This window comes from Vanellus vanellus (genome assembly GCF_965231255.1).
Source record: "Vanellus vanellus genome assembly, chromosome: 5".
Taxonomy (NCBI): domain Eukaryota; kingdom Metazoa; phylum Chordata; class Aves; order Charadriiformes; family Charadriidae; genus Vanellus; species Vanellus vanellus.
Window position 1 is genome coordinate 14711696 of NC_138910.1, and position 13558 is coordinate 14725253.

The 13558-nt window shown below is 41.3% G+C and overlaps 1 protein-coding gene across 2 annotated transcripts in view; it reads right to left on the reverse strand.

The window, feature by feature from the left end:
• Window positions 1-13558, reverse strand: part of RALB (RAS like proto-oncogene B) — a 55157-nt gene that overhangs the window by 18448 nt on the left and 23151 nt on the right. The window contains exon 1 of one of the 2 annotated variants that reach the window (XM_082484355.1): window positions 7834-7969. The exons of the other annotated variant lie outside the window; for it this stretch is intronic. The gene's annotated coding sequence lies outside the window, so the exon portion shown is untranslated. Of the gene's footprint in view, window positions 1-7833; window positions 7970-13558 lie in introns of those variants that run through there. 2 annotated transcript variants of the gene reach the window in all.

Sequence of the window (13558 nt, forward strand, 5' to 3'; positions counted from 1 at the left end):
AAGGTTTAGTATTTAGATAAAGGTAGTCACAGGTCAATGCAATGCAGTTATTTAAATTGCCTCACTTTTTCACAGATGGTACACAGAAGCATCATAGTTATACGGAGGGGAAAAAAAAGAAACCACCATCCCATTTTCCATATTACTCAGTGCTGAGCAACTAGCAGATTGTATGCAGTACCACACAGAGTATACTCTTTATTTCAATATGATCGTGTTGCCTGAAGTGGAAGTCATAAGATAGTAGTTTTATTACAGCTAAAAACGCTTCTTCTGTAGGGAGATACCCAGCCAGACCTCTCCAAGTACTTTCACAAAGCCTTCAGGTCTAATATTAAGCCCCAGAAGACACATTGCAGAGACTATAGAAGAGGATCTACCACACTGCTCTTATCTAGCAAGAACTTGCTAGTAAGCCTGATAGAAGTCTTCTACAAGCACAAAGACTAAGTTAATACCAGTAATTGGTATTACTATGCTGAGAGTTTGTCACTGTGGTGGTAACTCTCTAGTTGCCTAATTACTTACAGTGAATTATGACACCATTTCTCACACTAGTGAATTAGGCTTGTACCAGAAAACCGACACTCATACAACAGAGTTGTACAACAGCCTCAATCACATGGACTTGCAAAGCTCATTTCAACTATGCTTCCTTGCAAAGCTCATCCATGCAGGAACATGCTCATCTTTGATACAGAGCATACACCAAGTCCACCAAACCACTGCTAAGAGATAATGGTAGGTTTCAGATGGTTAATTAATACAATTTTTAATCAGCTCTCAGTATTACAAATACAACAGACAAGTCAAATATCTCAGCTTATGCAATGTCTTAAGTGGTACACTAGAGTTCAAACTGACCCAAGACTCAAATCCTACATCAGTATGAGGTTACAACATGGATTCAGTTCATACTTCAGGGGATAACCTGCAGCTGTATGACCCACAAGGAAGTTGCCACTAACATTGATCTAGCAAATTCCAACTAATATTAATTCAGCCATAAGCATACTACAGAATTGTAGGATTTAATTCTTCAGCGCTCATGAAATGTTATCCAGCTCAAGGATCTTGAGCCGTCAGAGCTAGCCCATTGGTCTTGCAAATACAGCACAAGACACTGCAGACAGGCCACAAACTGCCACTGCTGCTCCCCAGAAGATGGATCTTGCTAGATTATGCTGCCTTCTGTTTCTCCAGTGAATCGGATGCCTGGAATAAATTAGAAGCCCAAACACTATTTAGTTTGGCTCAGGTACTATCAGTAGAAGCAACTATCTCTGCCCATAGAATTACACTCCTAGCTCCTAAAGTGAAGTTAGCATGTCATGTTCATATCTCCATTTGGGGAAAATATAAGCCACTGTTCTGCTCACATTTGATGGAGGTAGGTGAGTAATAAACCCCTACTCTGAGCTTACTCTTAACCATGGAGTTCCACCTCCCAGAGGCACTGGGGAATCACCCCCCTGTAGCCTCTAAAAGTACTTCCACTATTTTAAGCACTTAACTGAAGGGTTCACAGATGTATACCATGAGTCACTAAGCTCCCTCAATCAGGCACACCACACACATGCCAAGCACTGAACCTTTTCCCCATCTTTCAATCAATGCATTTGCATCACACAAAGCAACAATAGTGACATTTAGTACTTCAGATAATTACTAGTTATCCATAACTCAGCTGCTGTGTTAAGTCATCTTTAAACAGGTTTCTTCACTCCAGTTTCCCCAACCAGGAACAATGAATACCATACCAAGGTACTCAGCACATACAAGAAGCTACCTTTCTACTGGACTAAGAACAGATGTTTTAAATAAAAGAGGCATGCAGATTTCCAGTCAGTGTACTTTATGTCAAAGCCAAAAAGCAGTATTTCTATCTTTAAATGAAAACTGGATTATTACACCAGTAGAGGGGTCACATGCAATTTTGGTATTCCTACTGCAAGTGTAAAGTTAATAAAATTAAAAAGCTGTGGAGAGTTTCCCTTATGGGAGAAGTGTTATCCTTGGTCTCCCTCATGGAGAATGCTCTGCCTACCACTATAAAAGCATTTACAGCCAAACACACTCTCCAACCACAGAGCCTCCAGAGTGCTGTAGAAGGAAGAGTGGCACAATATAACATACGTGTTCATAACTCTGCTTTTGGGTGGCAGACTGTTAACACCGAATCACTTGACTTCAATACATTGAAATAAGGACACATCTAGTTCAGGACACTTCCCTTTATGACCTAGCAAGTGACAGGTTACATGAAAATACAGAACCAATGCAGAATATAAACTATATATTTACCCTTGGGTGTTCTTTTGAGCCATTTGCTCTCTCCTCAGAGCACATTACTATTCTGATACACAGCCAGCTCATCTCATAGCTCTCATGCCTTTCCTGGGAAATCAGCACAACAGGGTGCTTCTGTACACTAATGTGTGCGGCACAGGGAACAAACAGGAGACTCTGAGGGTCTGTGTGTAGCTGCAGGGACCATAACCTCACTGGGATCACAGAGATGAGCTGCGATACCTCTCATGTTTAGAATGCTGCAGTGGATGGTTTCAGGCTCCTCAGGACAGACAGGTCAAGAAGGTGAGGCAGGAGAGTTGCCCTTCCCATGAGGAAAGCAGGAATTCACGAAGCTCTACCAAGGAATGGATGATGAGCCAGTTTATGGGTCAGGATTAGCACAGTCAGCAGGAGGGCTGGACAAAACAGTCTCCAGAAGCGCCTTCCAGCCTCAGCAACTCTACACTTCAAGTCTGTGCCCCAGCAATACAGTTGCTATGAATCTTATTTGCAGGGAGTCTTTGGAAGCAGAACGCCTTATTTGACAACTCGCACAAGTAGTACAACAGAGCTAGAAAACTTACAGCAAGTCCTTCATTACTAACACTTATTTAGAAACCCTAGCTAATATTTATTTACAAAAGTATAATAGGAGGCATGCTCATCAGATGATAGCTACTATTAGAAGACAGTTGTGAATACTTAATGGAGTTGGACAAGATCACTGTTTGATCCCTATTTTACAAACTAAAGATGTACAGTATCACCACCAGTCAGCCTACTTATGTCCCATATTTTTGAAGTAAGTTTCCTTCTGTTATAGCTTCAGCACATATTCATCCCACAAAGCCTATTTTGATTTTAGTTTGCCTTGTAAGAAAAAAGTAAATTCTCAATGAGCTTGCAGAATCTTTTCCTAAAACGCGTTTTGAAAATGAGAAAGCAGAATAAGAAATAGCGACAGTTTAAAGCACACATTCCTGTCTTTTGAAAGACCATTTCCTTAAATTGCTTGGCTAGTCTATTTTATGATATGGTAGATAAAAGCACAAGGCTGCCATAAAAGTCAGTCAATGAGACTTCTTGGTGACTACACTAATGAGAATTTCTTACCTACCCAAAATGGGATTTTGCAGTAAGCCAAAAACACTAAATAGCAGAAGAGTACCATCATGGGGAGAAGTTTCTTTCCACAACAGCAGTTTACCTGTATCAGAGATCACTACATACTTTAGCATTAGTTCATTCTAATCCAGGAGCAACTTCTCCAATTAGCAAAACCGTATCTTTTCTAGAAAGCTAAGGCAATTGGCATGCAGCTTGATCTAAGAAACAGTTCACTTGTTAAATCTCTGCTTTAGAGTGCTGCCTAAGACAGTGCCCTGCTGAGCAGGGTAGCACTAACCTTTTAAATCAACTCCTTTAAAAAAAAAGCGCCACTTTAGTTAGTGTTCTGCAACACAGAGTCCAGAGTTCAGATAGCTCCTACAATTGGTGTTTTGTCGTGTTTTGAGTATAATCCCATAACGCAGTGCTCTAATGATTTTATCTGTAAAGTGGGATTATTATTATTTTTCTCCCTAAATCTGTGATTTAAACCACTAGCTTGCAAGAAAACCTGTCATCAATATTAAATCTAAATTGGAAGCATTCTTTAACATGGACACCTACATGAACAAAACCATCCCAAAGTTGGGGCTAAGTCTAGGTCTCTGGTATTCTTCTGAAGAATGATTTATTATTTTTTTTTTTACTACAGGTAAAGATACATACAGAAAGAGCTAGAAACCAGAAGTCACAGCATCTGCATAACTCAGCATGTTTTCAGCTTTCCAGTTATACACTTTGACTTCAGATTAGTTCTGCCACATTCCAAATTTAAGAAGAGCATATTAAAAACTCCAGTTTCGTTGCACTTTTAGTGGCTTGAAATATTTCATACTAATCACATCAACTGACAGCAACACTAATTCACAAAGTAACAGTTGACAGGATTAAGGCTTTAACAAATGCTTATAATCCCAGGACTGATTTTTCAGTCTTTGACTTGTGATCCCTCAAAGATTCCTCGTTAAGACTGCATTTCCATTAATTCTCATATTCCTATAATCAACTATTATTTGTTCCTTTCTCAAGCATTTCAGCAAGCATTAAGGCAGCTATAGTCTCAAGGTCCCATATAAAACAGTTGAAAGTGATGGCTCTAAGCAAGCAATTTGTCGCCATAAAGATTCACATAGCTACTTACACAGCAGCCTAAATAACATTCTCACATTACATGACTTCATGACTCTCATTTTGACAGGTCTTGAAAAACACATTTGCACATCTCAAGCACAAGAGACAAAACAGATCCTCTAATATTACTATTAAAGCAGTACTTGGAAGAACATGAAGAGACGGAGCACGAGTTATATAGGCTTATCTTACTTAAATGACAAGACAACTTGATATTTCTGGGGCAGTGATGGATACAAGTTGTTTAGTCCTGTTTGGGCTAAAAGCAGCTATCAAAAATATAATTGCTCTTTGGCAGTTATTAACAAGTACTTTTAAATATCTGCTCTGCAGCCTCTTATCAAGAGCCAGGTATCAATTGTATCATAGAACAAAAGAGCACAAAATTGGTTATTACCTCCAGGAGAATGACACAGCCCAGATTGTTTGCTGACCTTGCTGCTTCACGCAATAGCAGGTAACAAGCAATGGAATCTTATTACCACTGCTTGATGGTGGTGCAAAATAGTTTCCAGAGACATGGGGGTGGTAGGTGGATGAAGAGAGAAAAATCTAAAGAACTGAAGGCTTTTATCAGCAGGATAGTACTTTCAAGTCAATTCTCAAGAGTTTGAGAATACAGTTGTTACCTAACCTGGCTGATAATTAGGATTGGCACCTTTCATGAGTCAATCATGCAAAAGTTACTTGAAGTCAGACACACAATACCCATATTTATTTACTTCTGTGACCTCCCCAAGCCACTGCCTTTCACTCAAACCCCTAGAGATCACTATTCCCATCCTGAGTTATTTGCTCCAGGCAAAAGACACCTACTGACCTTAGGCACTGTTTGCCTTGATACCACTATGCAATTGCATTCCCATGAGTTCTTATTGCCTGCACAGCTGTCATGAGAAACAGGCTCCCTCAGTACCTCTGTTAAGAGAGGCCATTAATTCAGACTAATTCATTGTGTAACAGAAAGCAATTCACTCAATCAGTAGTCAGTCACATGGAGTTTGAATCTAGTTAATAAGAAATCATCAAATTAACTTAAAGTGCAAGTATCCACTGCATGGAAAATGAAGAGAATTTACAAAGCAACAGGACAAGAACAAACTATTAACCAGATTCCCAAATCACAATATTAGGGCTCGTTCTGCTACATCACTTGGCCACTTCTGCTCTGTTCACAGGACAGCTCTGTTGCTTGTAAAACCTGGACCCCAACACTTCCGAGAAGCAAGCCACTTTATCCAGCATTTGGTCAAATAACAGTTGGTGCTTAATCAGTTAAGTCACAGTTGGAAAAACTTAAAACCTGAAAGAGGCGTAAGACTGCAGAGTCTATATAGTATTCAGGATTTCAGTGTACACATCCAAGTTGCCTAGGCAGTGTCCCATTATTACTGCCTTGATTTGATCAAAGTGTCTCAACTGCTCTCCTATCCAGATATCCAGTACCACAGCACTGACAATTAGAGACAAGTTTGAGAGTTTTAAAGGGTGACCAAGAAAGGGTATTGTCTGGTCAAATTAAGCTTTCAGTTAAGAGTTTTTGTAAAGCATTTCAGCTCAATCTTTAAACTAGACATTCCTCTGCAGCATATACATAACACCAGTGAAAGTAGGTTAGCTTCACTTTTCTCCAAGCATGCAAAACTGAATCAAGTTGGCCTACTCCAAAAGAACTGTACAACAAACTATTTACTACTAAAAATCTAATATGGGAAACTTATTTACTGGAGTACTTTGAAAGCTTCTCTATTCCTTAAATAAAGTATTTAATACAGGAAGTAAATGCAAAAATCTTTTACCATGGTAAATTGATGTCATCTGATCATAAGCAGAAAACCAAGTTTAGTATACAGGGGCCAGACATGATTAAAGCGGTAGATAAAACTTTTAGCCAGTCTGTTATAAGTGAATAAGCTGTAAAGATGCTATTGACAAGTAAGATTGAGCTATTGCTATTAAATTTCCAGCTTTCAAGCAAATCACTTGCAAGAGCCACAACCCTAGTTCCAATTTTTAGTTCCTCCTCTCAGCTTTGATAACTTTGGGGGGGGGGGGGGGTGGGTAGTTTAAGACCTTAAAAAAAAAAAAAAACAAAAAAAACCACACAAACACCAACCAAAACCACAACAGCTTTTCCTGAAAATCACGGCCCGGAGGATGCCCTTGAACAGACAGGCGCTTCCCTCCCCCAAGAGAAACAAGGGTCTCAGAACTAGAAGTAATGTTTGGACAGTTCAACAAGCAAAAAGCTACCGAGACTACAGACTTAAGCTTTGAAAAAGGCAATGCTGATCCTAGTGCAGGTATAGTCTCCCTGCTCCCTCTCCCCCATGAAAACACCCAGGGGTAGTCAAGACTTAAATCTCCCATTCTAGGATCAGAATTGATTCAACAGGACTCCAACAGAATGAGTTAGGCCTCCAGCAGCTGTTCAGGAAGCATGACTGGGCTGCTTTGTCTCAGCCACTCTCCCTGCCCTTCTCCAGGTAAGGTCACACTCAGGCACCACCTTTCTCCTCCTCCAAGTTCTACACTGGTAAGGCTGCAGGGAGAATAAATAGCAGCACAGGGAGAACCTGGCCAGATAAAATAAGATCCCTCAAAAACTTCTGGTTCAGCTGAGACCGATACCATCTCAAACCCCTCCATTTATCTTGCAGATGCCCTTATCCCAGGGCAGCCAAGGGAAGGCTGAGAAGCCTGCACAGAAGGAAGTTAACACTCAATGCCAGCTACTCCTCGCCCTTTCCCTCCCCCGAGCCCCACTTGTAGACACAAGTCACAGCAACCGCCCAGCTCCGGTGACTCCACCTCAGCCCTGACGCCGCCGGGACGCAGCACAAGTAGCCAGACCCACGGGAGAGGGGCTGCGGCGCAGCGGAGCCTCCCCTCCCGTTCCACCTCCCACGCGGGCCCAGGGACACAAGCTACACGCGAGGCGGCACCGCTTCCCCCACCCTCCACCCCCCTCCTCCCCCAAAGCCCGCCGACGGCCCGGGAGCTGCGGCCCCGGGGAAGGAGGAGAAGAAGCCGCCAGGCTCTCCTCACCCCGCACCCCCGGGGCGACACCTCCGCCCCCCTCCACAGAAAGGAGGGGGGAACGAGGGGGCTCAGCCACATCCCCCAGGCGGTGGGCCCAGGCCCGCTCAGGCCGCGGCCGGGACCCGGCGGCTCCTGCCTCCGCTCACCGAGGGAGCGGGGCCGGGGCAGCCGAGCTCCCCGCAAACCCGAAGTGGGGGGGCTGGGGTCAGTACGAAGCATACACACCCCACCCCCCTTCCTCTTCCTCCTCCTCCCTCTCACCTGGGGGCTAAGACCCGGCTCCGTACTGAGGCTCCAGCCCGGCGCCCGGCTCCGCTTTAACCGCCAGCGCCGCCGCCCCCCGCGCTCTCATTGGGGTGCCGCCGCCCGCGCGCCCCCGCCGCGCACTTCCGCCCTCGTCGGCGCCGCTCCCGCCGGGCCCGGCTGGCCGCGGGCGCGCGCCCGCCCCGGAACGGCCTTCCTCCGCCCGCCCGGCGGTCACGTGGCGCCCGCCGGCCAATGGGCTTGGGAGGCGGGGCGAGGGGGGGCGGTGGTTGGCGCTGAGGTGAAGGGGCGCGGGGGGGCGGCGGGGTGCGAAACCCGGGCGTAGGCGTTATCGGCGGAGCGCGTGGAGGTGTGTTCGGGCTGCTGAGGGGGGTCCAGTCCTGCTGAGGGAGCAGCGGGAACGGGCTGCCCGCCTCACTCCTGGCTTCTGCCTGCGAGGGAGAGGGGCCTGTGGGAAGCTGCTGTAACGGTGGTTTCCCCCCCCCCAGAGCCCTCTAGAGACGCCCGCTGGGAGGCTGAGCCCATAAACCTCTGTTTTGACCTCAATGAAGTTAGGAAGGGCTCTATCTTAAATGCATCACCTATATTGTAGTGCAAATTCTACTGATGGTTGCAGAAGTTAATAATTCTGAGATCAGAAGGCAAAGGAATGGAAACGTCCCTGCTTTTCCTCATAAGTGTCAAGGATGCTGAGTGCTTTATTAAATCATTGTATTGTGCTACTGTCGTGTATGTGTGCAGCACAGAGCAGTTAAAACTGCTTTTTCAGGGAAAAAAAAAAAAAAAGGCTATTCCTGTAATTACTGACATTCTTTCTTCAAATTCTTTCTTCTCTCTGTCCAATTCTGATGTTACCAATCACACAACCAGACATAGCTGTCTTGCCAGTTACAAAGGAAAACATACCTTTTCTCTCTGTTTTAAGTTATTCGGTTAAATTTTCCAGCTTCAAATGTTGACTTGTTTCAATTCTACACACTGAAGTTAGAGTGAATGTGCTTGGTAAAACTACCTCCTAGAAAAACAGCACTACGCATGATAACGTGCATTTTGGGAAAGGATGGAAGTCGTTACTACCACTGATCTCGGGGGGTTCAGATGCCGTGGGACAGAAGTAATAGGTTAAGTAGTTGTATTTACTGCTTTCACATTAGGCCTCTTTGTAGCCTCCTACAGCAGAGAAAGGGAGAGAATTAATTACCTTCTACCTCTATCCGTTGATGGCTGGGTGAAATTGTATTTTGAAATTGGACAGCATAAAAAAGGCCTGTCACTTAAACAGCAAAAAAAAACCCAACCAACCAACCAAACAATCAAGCTTTGTAAAAGTGATAAGTGAAAGAATGGCCGATTGCCAAAACAAAATAAAATGGAGGAGGAGGAGGAATTGGAAAGAGATTTACTATAATATGTAATTTCAGGGTTGACAAAAAATGCCAGGAATTGGAAAAAAGTTACAGAGGAAAAAAAAAAAAGTAGGGGTGTGGCTCTGAGAAACAGCTGAGTACTTCAGAACTTCATGAAAAGGAAATACCTTCTGAATTTCTCCGGTCTTGAAAAAAAACAAGTTTTCTACATTGTTTGTAAGTAAACAGGATTGACGTCATCCTTGCATCATCATCAGTTTCTCCTCCTAACTCAAACAACTGCAAAACACCAGATTTTAGTTAACCCCTTAGGTGGAAAAGTTACTTTCTTTTTTGGGGTTTGTTTATTGGGAAAGGTCCCGATTCCAGTAATTCTTCCCCTCTGCATTATAGATTGTAACAGATTAAGAACCACATCAATATTCATCTTGCATTAGAAGCTGGCAGACTGAGAGCTATTTACTATTTGATGCCATACATGCAGAGAAGGAATAAGCAGAGAAAAAAATATTGCCAAATGTGAAAGAATGTTGTTTTATAGCTAACACTTAAATTACCCAAATCTTGGTATTTCTAGGATTATGCATGAATTGTTTCTAAGATAGAGTTTGTGCATTTGTATGTAGTCCTAAAGAAAAAAAAAATTTAAAAAACACAAAAAAAGTAAAAAATAATTAGAACTGTTTCCTGTTTATTCTCTAACTGTATGTCTCCATAGCCATCTTTCATGTCATGTAGGCAATGTGGTGGGACCAGTTGCTCTGATGTGACTATTCACAGAAGATAAATATTTTCAGCAAATCATATCTATAAATTGACACTACCAAGAACCTGGGAAGCTGGGTCTTTTCAAACTGAACACAGTATTAGTCTGCTGCCCCTACCACAGTGTTGACACTTCCCCTTCCCCCTTGCAAAAAAAGAGGGTTGAGACATTAACCACATTGATCCTGCTTCTGCAAATTGTTTAGGGGAAACCTGCTTCTTTGTAGTAATCCAGTCATGACAAAGAACATTTGTCTGGTGCCACATTTTGAATCATTATGCATGTTGCCTGGTATAATCTCCATGGTTACCATAGGTGTTACAGATATATTTTTGCTTCAGTACTTTAGGAGGAAAAATTCTATAGAACAATTTAGGGCAGAAAAGTCTGTGTCATTGTCATTTATATTGCATTTATTTTATTCTAAGTGCTTTGCAGACAATAAACATTCTCTTTCTAAACAAGTAGGATTTCAGTAGAGATGGAAAAATTTATCTCCAGCTGTTGCTTTATCATGCCATAATATGTTTTAAACTGCAAATTCTTAGAGATAGGGACAGTACTTTTGATGCATGCATTTATTTTCTAGCCCACTAAGAATGTAACAGGGCACTGTGTCACTGCTAGAATCATGAACAACAGTAGGTGTGGTGGGATGACTGAGCAGCAAATATTTTTTCTTTGCAAAGATTAGGACTCATACTTGCCTTCTGACAAGTTCTATTTTATAAGTAGAAATATATTCTAGAAAGATGGTTAGCTGAAACAAGAATTAGCTGAAATTAGGTCTAGAAACTAGCAACGGGGAAAATGTAAAACCCAGATATATATCGCTATTTGATTTTTAAACCTTTTTTATTGTAGAAGTAATTGACAAAAAAACCCAAACAAACAAACAAACAAAAACAAAACAAGGAGATGTCTATAAGGAATTAAATGGAAAAGCTGGTAGCAGACCATTCCTAGTAAGATGGGTAGTAGACCACCAAACCTAGTCAAGGGGTGTAGGAAAGAGGGGAGCTGTGTAAACTTCATGGGATCTATTGATGGGAGTACATAAACTGATGAGGAACTTGGAGGAATGATCTTGAATTGCAAGGGAAGCAGTGCTACCTAGGAAGTCAGTCTTTGCAGATTTAGTGATGTCATTTGCAGTCTCTGTCCGTAACAGAAATAAGAGGCAGATTCTGTTCTCTGCTGACATCTGAATGCTGAAGAGGGAGAGCTGCAGACAGGTACTTGATTCACAACTTTTTCCCCAGCCTCATTTTACAAGAGACTGAGACAGGAACTGTTGCTAGTAGTATCCACAAAGTCAGGAGTCAGTGGAGAAAGAAGTGGCCCTACCAAATGTCCAGCACTGAGGCTGAGCCAGTAACATAAGAACAGTTTAAAGCAGCAGGGAGGTTTTGTCCCTCTCTGAAGGAATTCGTAGTTATACACTGCCAGTCCCTTGTAGCACCTGTGCAGCACAAAACAATGGTTCAGTGAAGATAATCAGACCTGTAAGTCTTTATTAACTATTCAATCCAAAGCCACTGCATTTTTTATCCTACTTATTAAACTATTTTTCAATCAAAATGAATGCTAGCGTAAAACTGGGGAGAGCAGAAGAAAGCTAATTGGGGAAAATAGGGAAAAAAACCCCAGAACTGTTGGATCTTCTAGAATGCTGTGATGTCCTTTTTGTTCTCAAAATACAACATTTTTTGTATGTGCACAGTTCAGCTGCCAGAGTTAATCTAGCCTCAAATAACTTGTCAGAAGAGGTATATGTACATAGTGTGCACTCAAATGGAGTTTGTTCTAAACCAAAAATAATTTAGTCAAAGATGATTTTCTTTTTGGGCATGGATAGTCTAACAAGAACTACATTATAAAGATTATTTGTATACTTAAGAGAATGCAGCTGACCTAGCCATGATTTATTAATTTCAGCATTCAAAAAGTAAAAAGCAGTAAACTAAAATATATGAGAAATACAGGGCAGTAAATGAAATATGACTGTGGTTTTGGCCTCGCAGGAGTTTATGGCATTTTGACTATATCATGCACTTTATTTTTGTTATAGAGAGCAGGAAGCCACCACACTAAAATAAAGTTCATGATCAACTCACCTTTCCATTTCAGATACAGCTGGGATTTGTAAGGATCATATCGCAAGGTCATTTTTAAGGAGATTCTCCCTGACATTTTGTGAGGTAAGGGATTTCGCATTACAGTTTTACAAGTGTTACACTTCTGATCGTCATGCTAATCAACAGCATGTCAGATTTAGGGCCTGATCTTGGAACCTTTACAGAAGGAGCTAAGTTTATTGTAAATATCTTGATAGCCTTGAATCAAAAGAAAATAAAAGGTCTAGAGCGAGTCATAAGAGGTCAGGTAGTCTTATTCCATGGCACAAAGGCAAGATCAGTTATACATATTACATTTTTGGCATGTATTCATGTATTATTTTTAATACAGTGAAGACTGCAGTATCATCATAGCAATTTATTTAAAATGGTGGATTACGTTATCATAAGAAAAATCAACAAATGTCACTTAATACAGTTTAAGCATAATAATTAGTTGCATACTGGACATAGCAATCAGACTTTTTTTTCCTTTTGCATCAGCCTGCTAAATATTAAAAAATCATTATTTTTTCACTTCTCAGAATGACTTTCTTCCTTCAAATAACACCTGCTTTTTCAGGTTTTTTTTATAGGTTATGTTTCCTAATTGCCAGTCACTCTCTTCCTTCTTTGGACTCTATCCAGCTGGCCCACATTTCCTGAAGTGCACTGCTGAAGCAGATACATTAACTGAGGCTTTACCAGTCACATGTAGGGTAGAAAGTGTACTTAGTGTCTTACAGATAAAGTTGAACGTGATTATCATTATCACACTGAAGCCAGTTGCATAAAAACTGGAATTATTGCGGAAATAGATAAGGCAGGAGATTTTTCCAGAATAATGAGGCAACTAACATTACTGAAAATTTAGCTCACTGAGTTGAACAGTGCTACCTTGTTGAATAGCTGCTGTTGGAGAGTTATTTCAGCATGCTTGAAAAAATTTTGTACTAATAAATCTTGTGTCTCTTATTTTTTAATCAAATTTTCCAGATGAAATTATTGACAAATACATTAAATTAATAACGAAAAATACCGGCTTTGATAGCAACCAGCATTCTAGCAGGGTGGGATCAATACTTCAGAAAGAAGAAGATTTGTCAATTAAAATTATATAATTTTTATGTACCTACTTCTCTCTGCAGTCTCTAATCAAGTTGAGGTAACTTAAAATGAGGTTAAAATGTCCTTCTGCAAATTAATACAGAGCATTTTTTATGCAAACTTACTCTTATGCCATACAAACATTTCATTTTTAGTCTGCTTTCTTAATTGTTATCAATGCAGTTTTCTCTTTTCAATGTTTAATTGCAACATCTATTGCAAAAAGGAGCTTTGATGCTCCTTTACTGTTTAAGTGGCAATAGATTTTTTTTTTGCAAGCATCTCACGATTTATAAAAGGTATCTTGAATTTTGTAATAAAGTTAGTTATTGTTATGATAGTACTTTACCTATTCATCAATGGCA